At 32.8% G+C, this 11,344-nt stretch overlaps 1 non-coding gene across 1 annotated transcript; it reads right to left on the bottom strand.

The window, feature by feature from the left end:
- Positions 1 to 2,316: 2,316 nt before the first annotated feature.
- LOC127099163 (small nucleolar RNA R71) lies at positions 2,317 to 2,423 on the bottom strand. Its single transcript, XR_007793704.1, has one exon. It is a non-coding gene; the product is annotated as a small nucleolar RNA R71 (small nucleolar RNA).
- Between the last annotated feature and the right edge of the window lie 8,921 nt (positions 2,424 to 11,344).

Here is an 11,344-nt window from a genome sequence, read left to right as displayed (position 1 = left end):
AATAGCCTGCAAACAAACTAAACAAAGTAGCAGAAATCCAAAAGCAATAGTGTGTATCCATCTTATCTTAATTTGATTATGATCTTAGCTCATTTAGTCCTGTTATATATAATTTTCAAAACTGTATATTATAATGATAGTAATAATTATAATTATAATTATAATTATAATTATAATTATAACATTATTATGTTATTATTATTATTATTGAAACTTATAATATCGACAATGAAATATAATGAAAAAGAGTGTTTTTAAAACTATTCCATTAAAAAATAAATTATTTCTAATACTAAAAAGGAAATAAATTATATTGATTGAATATATCAAATTATATTTAATTTAATCATCATAGACCTTTGTTAAAAAAAAATAAAAAATAAAAAAATATTTTGATATTAAAAGTAAATTAAACCGCTCGTGTCAATAAATTAAGTGTGTCCTTTTATTTTTTTTAATTTAAAAGATCATGTTTATTTGTTTGACTTTGAATTTGTTCATTTTAGTCATTATAATTTATTTTCGTTTAAAAATTTTAAAACAATTTATTTCTTAAAATAAGTTTTGTCTTTTAGGAAATTCTCTCTCTTTCTATTTTTCTTTTTTAGATATTAAAAAAATCATTTATATTATTATTTTACTAAATTTTTAATCATAAATTTAAAAAAATCATTAAAATTTACATTTTGAAGAGAAGTTATTTCTTCTTGGTTATGATATGTAAAATAATGAAGAGAGACTAAATAATAACAACACCGGAAACAATAATAATAACAATAAACTAAATTCGAAAAGGGTTGTTATTTAAAATTTAATTTAAAATTCATTCAAAATTTAACTAGACAGGACCAAAATAATATATGTATTTTTTTTTATATATTTACACCATATCTTGATATAATTATACTATGTAAAAAAATAGTTTTTTAAACTAAAAAACTATAAATATTTATTAGAAAAAATAAACTTAAAAAGTCATATTTCTTTAAATGTTAATTTCTTTAAAAAAATATTGATTAATTGGATTTGGTAAAATATTGATTAAAAATATTAATTTTATATTAATTAATCATCATAGACTTTTTGATTAAAAACATTAAATTTGGTATTAAAAGTAAATTAAACTCTGACACTATATATGAAGTTAGAATTTGTTGAAATTAGGTGTATCTCTTTATTTTTTTAATCTAAAGATTTAAGTTTATTTGTTTAACTTTGAATTTGTTCTTTTTTTTTCATTTTAAAAATTCAAAATAATTTATTTCTTAAAATATGTTTTAGGTTTTGAAACTAATTGATTTTACTAATTTTATAATCATGAATTTAAAAAAATCATTAAAATTTACATTTTGAAGAGAAGTTATTTCTTCTTGACCATGATATGTAAAATAACGATGAGAGACTAAATAATAATAACAACAATAAAAATTTTAAAAATAAAATAATAATAATAATAGTTATTTTTACAAAGGATATATTCAACCATTCATTAACTAAAATATCAAAAATTACCCATCAAAAATTAACTAATATTATTATTTAATAATATTAATAAATTAATTTCAAGATATAATTATTTACTCTTTAATTAGCTTCACGTATAGACACTAAATAAATTGTTTTTCTTCAATAATACATATATTTTTTTAATAATTTTATGGTAAATATGATTTAATTTTTTATTGGCTATATATATATAGAGATTAATTGAAATACACTGTCAGTGTAAAAGGGTTTTACACCATCACTTAATTATAGACGTTGGATATTAAAAGAAGTTTGACTTTTATTTTAAAAATCTATAAAGTAATACAAACGGGTGATGGTGATGAACCGACGGTGTAAAACTTTTTACACTGACAGTGTATAGTAATTAATCTCATATATATATATATATATATATATATATATGAGTGTTAAGATTCGTTGATACTAACTCTGAAAGTTTACCTTGACATCAAATTTTTTCCTTTTTTTTTATTTTTAAATCCAATGTTATATATCTATATGATACTTATATTTAATCAATACAATTATTTTTTCTTAAATATTAAATACTATTTATGTCCTAATAAATTATTTTTTAAAACACTATTTCTCTCACTCATCATTTACCACCGAGGACCCAAATCTTTATTTATCAGTGTTTGTACAGTATGCAGACACATTAAAGAGTGGTGGTGCTAATCCAGAAGTCATTAGACTACGTTTATTTTCATTTTCTCTGAGAGATAGAGCCAGAGCATGGCTACAGTCTCTATCCGCGAACTCAAGAGGGTATTCTTAGCCAGATATTTCTGATCAAGCAAAACATTAATATTGAGAAATCATATAACTACGTTTAAACAAGTCGAAGGAGAATCACTTTTTGATGCATGGGAAATATATAAAGATATGATAAGACTATGTCCTCATCACAGATTAGAACAATGACTTATCATTTATACTTTCTACAATGGTCTACTATAAAATACCAGAATGACCATAAATGGTGCTGCGGGAAGACCCTTAGTGAACAAACCCTTCGAGGAAGGCTACCAACTTATTGAAAACATGGCCCATAATCATTACCAATGGGGAACTGAAAGAGTTCAAGTCGAGAAAACTCAACTGAAAGGAGGAATGTTCAAAGTCAATGAAATTGATAATTTAAATGCTAAAGTCGAAGCACTTACCCAAAAGATCAACAACTTAACTATAACTACTCCAGCCATTATAGTTGTTGTAGCCCCAAACTACAAAGTTTGTGGAGTCCAAGGACATATAGCCACTGATTGCCAAATATTGACTGGAACCACGCCAGACCATGTGAACTATGTGCAAGGAAATATCCATTCTAATGTGGAGGAACCATCCAACTACCCTTACAAGAACAATAACGCATTGTTTGTTCCAAGTCCTCCACCTTTAAACCCTACAGGTTTTCAAAAAGGAGCTACTGCTACTCCTAGAAAGTCAAACTTAGAACTTATGATGGAGAATTTCATTGCATCCCAGACCCATCATAACAACGAGTTCATGAATCAAAAGTTCATACTAACGACTTGGTAAAACAATTAGAAAACAAGGTTGAAGCCATGTCTACACATAAAAAGATGTTTGAGACTCAAATCTCTCAAGTTGCTCAGCAACAAGTAGCTACTACTGCTCCAGATAACACATTTCCAGGCCAACCTCAACCAAATCCTAAGGGCCATGCAAACACTATCACCCTACGAAGTGGGACAAAGTTAGATGGACCAATAGACCCAAGAGTTGAAAGTCATGTGATGTATAGGAGAGTAGAGGAGGATCCTGAGAAAGTTGTTGGTGAGAGTCAAGTAAGAAAACCAATAGCTGAAGAGGGAGAGAGTATCACTAATAAAGATGATGTTGAGAAAGAGAAACCTTATGTACCTCCACCTCCGAATAAACCAAAGATACCATACCCTTAAAGACTAGCCAAAACCAAGAATGAGGATCAATTTAAGAAATTTATCGAGCTCCTAAAACAAATTCATGTTATTATACCTTTCACTGAGGCCATTACTCAAATTCCTTCATATGATAAGTTCCTAAAAGAGATCTTGTCTAATAAGAAGAAACTTGAAGATGACACGACCGTGGCACTCACTATAGAGTGTAGCGCCATTATCCAAAACAACATGCCACCCAAATTGAAAGACCCTGATAGTTTTTCTATTCCTTGTGTAATAAGCAAGTTTGTCATCAACAAGGCATTATGTGATCTCGGAGCTAGCATCAGTTTAATGCCTTTTTCCATATGTGAAAAACTAAATCTATGAGACTTGAGACCCACTAGAATGCTCCAATTGGCAGATTGTTCTGTTAAATACCTTGTGGGAATGCTGGAAAATATTCCAGTTCACATTGGCCAATTTTATATCCCTACAGACTTCATAGTCATGGATATAAAGGAAGATTCTAATATACCCATCATCTTAGGAAGACTTCTCTTAGCCATAGCCGGTGCGATAATAGACGTAAAATAAGGGAAGTTAACATTTAAGGTAGGAGAAGAGAAAATCGAATTTATCCTTTCAAGGTTTCTAAATACCCCCGCTATAGACGACACATGTTGTTTTATAGATATCATTGATGAATGTATAAAAGAATTAACATACGCACCTCCCCAGCCAATTACACAATTAGTAGAACTTCTAGTCGAAGAAATTCTAGAAGAAGACGAAGATGAATACCATCACAAATATGTTGATGATGACCTGGGTGAATGCTTCACAATTACCCCTGACCTTATACCAAGCCCTAAGCAGCCATCAATAGAACTTAAGATATTGCCCAAGAATCTAAGATATGAGTTTCTTGATGAACAACTTGATCGCCTGATTATAATTAATGTTGACCTTAATAATGAAGAAACCGAGAAACTTTTGATGGTATGAAGAAAATATCCTACGACTTTATGTTATAACATTTCCGATCTTAAAGGGATAAGCCCCTATGTATGAATGCACATAATTATGCTAGAAGAGGACTCTAAAGTCTCTAGAGAGTATTAGAGGAGGATAAATCCTATCATGATAGATGTAGTCAGGAAGGAAGTACTAAAGTTATTACAAGCTGGAATAATCTATCCAATCTCAGACAGTCAGTGGGTTAGCCCAGTGCACGGCGTCCCTAAGAAAAGAGGTGTAACTGTTGTTAAAAATAACAAGGGAGAATCTATAGATAAACACACAAGGATTGGATGGCGTATGTGTATCGATTATAGAAAGTTAAACAAAGAAACTCAGAAGGACCATTTTCCCCTTTCGTTCATTGATCAAATGCTCGAACATTTAGCTAGACATTTGTGTTTTTGCTATTTTTGACGGATACTCAGGATTTTTACAAATGCCAATTCACCCATATGACCAAGAGAAGACTACTTTTACATGTCTTTATGGAACTTTCGCCTACCGTCGAATTCCATTTGGACTATGCAATGCTCCCACAACCTTCCAGAGATGTATGATGGCAATATTCACAGACTTCCTAAATGGTATCATGGAAGTTTTTATGGTTGATTTTTCCTTATGTGGATCTGCTTTTGAAGGATGCCTAGCCAACTTAGAAAAATTTCTGGAAAGGCGTGTAAAGGTTAACCTGGTACTAAATTGAGAAAATTTCCACTTCATGGTGAAGGAAGGCATAATCCTATGACACATAATGTCTGAAAGAGGAATTGAGGTTGATAAATCTAAAATAGAAGTCATAGAGAACCTTTAGCCACCTAAAACAGTTAGAGAGGTCAGAAGTTTTCTTGGATACGCCAGTTTCTACCGACGTTTTATTAAAGAATTCTCTAAAATTACAAAACCTCTAACTGGTCTTCTGAAGAAAGATGTTGAATTCATTTTCAACGAAAAATGCCTTGAGTCTTTTAATCTCCTTAAGCACGCATTAATATCTGCCCCTACTATGCAACCTCCTTATTAGAGTTAACTGTGGATACGGTGAACTGACTTTGTGTTTTTGCTTTGAAAAGCTATGTTGCGGATAGCAAGAGTCGCCACCGACTTTTCTTTTATCCAATAAGGAAAGGCGGAAAAGAACAGGAAAGACCTTGATTAGATTTTGAGTTCGGGAGGTACATTATACCAAGGGAAGGTGTTAGCACCCTTGGTATCCATGGTTATCCATGGGCTCTTAATTGCTTAACTCACTTATGTTTTCCTTGTTTGAGAAAGTGTTTGAGAAATGTGGTGTGTTTAGAAAATATTTTGAAAGGAGAGTTTAACTTTGTAATGATTCTTGTACGAATGTATACAAAGTGCTTATCTCGTTTGATTTTGAAAGATGTTTAGAAAAATATAACTCGGCGATGATTCTGGTGCGAATGTATACCAAGTGGTGATTTTCTAAAAGATGTTTTGAAAAGTGTGAGGTGTGAAAAGTATTTTAAGCTGTGAGCAAGCATTTAAGAGTTATACCTAACCAAGGTCTTTATAGGTATTTCCTATCCTTAGGAGGGTAAAACTGTCCTTACTATTGAGAAGTAAGTAGTCTTATCCTTTGGATGTAAAGGGACATCGTGGGGTCGTCGATTGGTCATTGAAGGCAACATTTGTAAGGATACCTTAGCATTCGAAGGGACGATCATCATTTAATCGTAGGCTACAATGAAGGGTCATCGAGGGACAAAGTCATATATTCGAAGGCAACGTTCGAGGGACAAGGTCATATATTCGAAGGCAACGTTCGAGGGACTATGATTTATCTTGTAGGGACATTGACCTTTTGATCGAAGGGACTATGACTTATCTGTTTAGGGATGATGATGATTTAATCGAAAGGGTCTTTGCTAAGGGTATCCCCACATTCGCGGGACATGACCGTAATATCGTAAGGCAACAAAGAGAGGGTTACCCTAGAGGTGCAAGTGTGGAAATGATTGGATTCGGATATATTATCTTGAATTAATTTATCTAAGTTCGATTATTTATCTTTCCATGCAATCCTATTACCATACATCTAGACAATTATATTCACAGTATGGAAAAATTAAAGTGCGAAAAATAAGACTACGCTATTACATGACTTCGGGATGGGGGTACATAATTTAAAAGGGGATATAAAATATCTAAATCTTAATTAACGAGTACAAAATTAAAAGGGCATACAAAATAATAAAACCTAATTACTGAAAAGCTAAAAAATAGGTCCTAGGGGCTTGAACCCAGGACCTCTATGTTGCAGTGAGGGGGTAGCTACCAATGAGCCATGTTGGTTCATTCGTTATTTATTCGTCTTCATTAAAATATATATTAATTCTACACACCACCATGCATGTTACAACTTTCTCTCTTACGGCAAGCTACTTTATTTTTTCTCATGCTATTTTTTTACCTTACACATACATGTTAAAGATAACCAAGGACTTATATTATCACCATTATATCATCATCACCATTATTATGTAATAACAGCATGTGAAATAAACATAATCATGCTAGAAACAAAACTCATGTAATAATAATTAAATGGCAGATATAATTCTTTAATCATGCAAACAGAATTTCTCCAACATGCTATGACATATCAAGAACAGATGCATACTTGAATAAAACAATATCAACATCCACCAAACCATGAATACATCATCTCAATATATATATTAAACCAATACTATTCATGCATGAATTAAGGAGTATTGCAAGGTAATCATGTTGGATGCAAATTCCATAATGAACACTTACTGGGGATTTGATTCTTCTAGCCTGCTCACTGTATGTATGTTGTTCTTATTCAGGCTATGAGTGCTTTATGGTTGCTTCTCTTTTCCCTGCCCGTGAATCTTCTTGCTTCTGCCTTACCTTGTGTATCTTCTTCTGCTGTATCTCTCCTCTTTTTTTCTCATCCCCCTCTCGCTGCAGCCATATGAAGTATTTATAATGGTGTGGATTAGGGTTTAACCTTGCTAAATATTTGGATCTCTTCCTATACTTTAGGGTTTAACCTTGCTAAATATTTGGATCCCTTCCTATACTTTAGGAGAGTTAGGGTTTAACCTTACTAAATATTTGGATCCCTTCCTATACTTTAGGAGAGTTAGGGTTTAACCTTGCTAAATATTTATTAAATACAAATAATGAATAATTCAAATCACTTTTAACAAATAAAAATTAATTTAAATTTTAGTTACATAATTGAATTAAAATTTAAACCTATTTCTATTTTTACTTTCATCATTTAAAAAAAATCAAAATTATTCTTACTTATATCAACCAAAATTATTTTATAATTTATGGGCTTTTTAAAAAAATGTTACTCTTATAAATAAATTTTATTAAGTAAAAAACGTGAATTACTAAATAAATACTATTTATAAATAATGAATAAATGGAACATGAGTCACTAAATTATAAAAATAGTTATTATAATTTAATGAGCTTTAACAAATAAAATTAATTTAAAATTTTAATTATACAATTAAAATTCAAATCTATTTTTATTTATCATTAAATTAAAACTATTTTATTTATATATATAAAATTTATTTATATCATACAGATAACCAAAATCATTATTATTTTTTATATCTGTATCACATAATAAATAAATTAAAATTTATAATTTATATGAGAATGTATGCTAATGAATGAATGTAAATGTGAAATGAATGTCATGCATGAATCAATTTATCATAAAAATTAACAGGCAAATTTTGGGGTATGACAGCTGCCCCTGTTCAATATTCTTAAACCGAGAGAATTAGAATGGTATGTACGCCATTCGTGATCTGGAGGTGGAAGATTATTGAACACTTAGAATGCCCCAAAAATTTGCACTTGTTAATTAAAAGATAGTCTTGATGGAGATGGGCTTAAAGATGTCATCCAGAAAGTTTGATGATGAGAGCTTCAGAGTGCGTCGTACATTAGACCATATCTGAAGACATGGGTGTCACACTGGGTCGTACGCTAAACCGTATAATGAGTCATCCATTAGGTGATATTAGGGTGAGCTGAACCTGATGAGATAAGGATCAGAATGGGTCATACGCTAGACCGTATCTGAGTAGCAGATTGAGCCGTCCGTTAGGCTGTATCTGGAGAAATAAAGATCAGAATGGATCGTACGCTAGATCGTATCTGAGTAGTAGAATGAGTCGTCCGTTAGGCTGTATCGGGCGATAAAAAGTAGTCGTACGCTAGACTACATTTCAGAATGTGTCGTACGCTAGGTAGTATCTGATGAGAAGAGCCAGACTGGGTCGTACGCTAGACCGTATTTGAGTTGCAGAATGAGCCGTCCATTAGGCTGTATCTGAGGATAAAAGATCAGAATGGATCATACGCTAGATCGTATCTGAGTAGCAGAATGAGCCGTCCACTAGGCTGTATCTGATGATAAAAGGGGTAGTCATACGCTAGACTACATTTTAGAATGTACCGTACGCTAGGTAGTATCTGAGGGGATGAATATCCAAATGGGTCGTACGCTAGACCGTATTGAAACAGTTGAAGGAACCATACGTTAGGCTGAATCAGAATGAGTCGTACGTTAGGCTATATCTGATAATATTTGTATATGTTGTATTTGCAATAAATGTCTGGGATGGGCTTAAAGATGCCATCATTAGGAGGATATCAGAATGCTTGTCAGAATGAATATTCATATGGATTATATCTGAAAGATGTATCTGAATCTTGAATGTAATCGATAAAGATATTCGTCTGAATGAATCTTTATTTTGACTGTATCAGGAGGATAATTAACCTGGAAAAAAAAAGAGTTAGCCTCATGCCATGTCATGATGCATGAGATGTTTTATGCTCTTGAAAATAAATGCGAACATTGCATGCATGTATATGCTGTGAAATGATGCATGAATGAATTATATGTCTGAAATTTTTTGCCATGGGAAAATAAATCCCGATATTCTGGTTGGAGATATTTGTATTGATGACCCTTTCTTAGCTAGGGATATTTGATTTCTGTCTGATGGTAGAAATATTCAACAGAACCTGACTAGGGATAAAAGAGATGACCAGTCTGTCTAGTAGTGCCAATTTCTTCTAGGAATAACTGGTTTTGCTGGGGAATATGATTTGCAACCGGATTTGTTAGAACGCATGGTTAAACCTTATCCTTGATCCTAAAGTCTTTTAGTAATTGCTATTTCTATTTTATGCATGTATTTTCGGTAAATATCAATCATATTCAAATGCATATATTAATTCGAATTAAATCAATGGACGTTTATGCAAACAAAACAGAGAAAGTAAAACAAAAGTATCTTTTTGGAAATAAAATTGTATTGATTTTGAAAGAGGGCCTATAAACAAGCAATTTTAATACAAGGAGACAAAAATCCTAGTAAGAGGAAATCGTCAAGAAAGCAAAGAAAAAACAGCTATGAAAAAAAAGTCTTATTGATTTTAATTCTACTACTGCTATTATGTCTTCAAGCATCTCATCTCTTGCTGTCGGATAGAAGTGATTGGCTTGCTCAGTCTCTTTGACTTTGGTGAAGCTGACCGAGAACGGGACATAGTCATACGCTTTAATCCCTAATTTTTGCCTGGACCGCCTTTTCAGGTTTTCAGTCCACCAGGATACCCTTTTTTGCCCAAGCCGCCTTTTCAGGTTTTCGACTTGCCGGGTGTACATTTTTATATGTTTATCCCTAATTTTTGCCCGAACCCTTTTGGTTCGCCGGGATGCCCTTACTTTTGCCTAGATATGTCGACCTAGCGGGTCTCTTTTATGCGTAGTATTTTTTAACTATGTCCGCGTTCACAGGATGCGGGAAATCTTCGCCATCCATTGTAACAAGCATCATGGCTCCACCAGAGAATACCTTCTTAACTACAAATGGCCATTCGTATGTAGGAGTCCATTTGCCTCTAGGATCACCTTGTGGTAGAATGATACGCTTTATCACCAAGTCGCCAATTTGATACACCTGTCTCTTGACTTTTTTATTAAATGCCTGGGTCATGCGCTTCTGATATATCTGTCCATGACAAACAACCGCAAGTCTCTTTTCATCAATCAAATTTATCTGATCGAGTCGAGTCTGAATCCATTCATCTTCATCTAAGCCTGCATCTTTCATAATTCTTAGAGAGGGAATCTGAACTTCCACTGGTAAAACGGCTTCCATTCTGTAGACTAAAGAGAAAGGAGTTGCCCCTATCGAAGTGCGTACTGAAGTGCGATAACCATGAAGAGCAAATGGTAACATCTCATGTCAGTCTTTGTATGTTACTGTCATCTTTTGTATAATCTTCTTAATATTCTTATTAGCAGCTTCTACGGCGCCATTCATCTTTGGCCGGTACGGAGAAGAGTTATGGTGTTTTATTTTGAACTGCGTGCAGAGTTCAGTAATCATCTTGTTGTTCAAATTAGTACCATTATCAGTGATAACTCTTTCAGGGATGCCATACCGACAAATAAGACTATTCTTGATGAACCGTGCCACCACATTCTTGGTGACAGAAGCAAATGAGGTTGCCTCTACCCACTTCGTAAAGTAATCAATAGCAACAAGAATGAAACGATGTCCATTAGAAGCAGTAGGTTTAATCTCTCCAATCATATCAATGCCCCACATTACAAAGGGCCAAGGGGATGTCAACACGTTCAATGGAGCAGGAGGTACATGTACTTTGTCCGCATAGATCTGGCACTTGTGACAAGTTCTGGAGTGATGGTGGCAATCAGCTTCCATGGTAGACCAATAATACCCTGATCTCAGAATCTTCTTGGCCATCGTATGTCCACTAGAATGAGTCCCAAAAATACCGTCATGCATGTCTTCCATAATCTTTTTTGCTTCCTTTTTATCCACACAGCGAAGCAAAGTCGAATCATGATTACGTTTGTATAATAC

Source organism: Lathyrus oleraceus, chromosome 6, assembly GCF_024323335.1.
Source record: "Lathyrus oleraceus cultivar Zhongwan6 chromosome 6, CAAS_Psat_ZW6_1.0, whole genome shotgun sequence".
Taxonomy (NCBI): domain Eukaryota; kingdom Viridiplantae; phylum Streptophyta; class Magnoliopsida; order Fabales; family Fabaceae; genus Lathyrus; species Lathyrus oleraceus.
Note: the sequence above shows the minus strand (reverse complement) of the source record. Positions and strands in the feature narration are given on the sequence as shown.